Below are 582 nucleotides of genomic sequence, written 5' to 3' on the forward strand. Positions count from 1 at the left end.
TAAAATATGACATGCTCAAAAGTTGATGTTGGACAAGAAAGACAACATAATGGGTTATGTTTTCTTATATCCGAATAGAAGTTATATTGTCATGGATCCTCCAACATGTTGAGCTTGATTTTCCCTCTTATGCTAGCCAAATTCTTTGCACCAAGTAGAGATATTACTTGTGCATCCAAACATCCCTTAAACCTAGTTTTGTCATCAGAGTCCACCATACCTACCTATGTATTGAGTAAGATCCTTCAAGTAAGTTGTCATCGGTGCAAGCAATAAAAATTTCTCTCTAAATATGTATGATCTATTAGTGTGAAGAAAATAATCATTATACGAACTTGTGATATGAAAGAAATAAAAGCGACGGACTGCATAATAAAGTTCTTTATCACAAGCGGCGATATAAAGTGACATTCCTTTACATTAATATTTTGTGCATCCAACCATAAAAGCGCATGACAACCTCTGCTTCCCTCTGCGAAGGGCATATCTTTTACTTTTATCTTCTACCCTTATACAAGAGTCATGGTGATCATCACCTTTCATTTTTACACTTTTTCCCTTTTGGCAAGCACTATGTGTTGT

This window comes from Triticum aestivum, chromosome 4B, assembly GCF_018294505.1.
Source record: "Triticum aestivum cultivar Chinese Spring chromosome 4B, IWGSC CS RefSeq v2.1, whole genome shotgun sequence".
Classification (NCBI taxonomy): Eukaryota; Viridiplantae; Streptophyta; class Magnoliopsida; order Poales; family Poaceae; genus Triticum; species Triticum aestivum.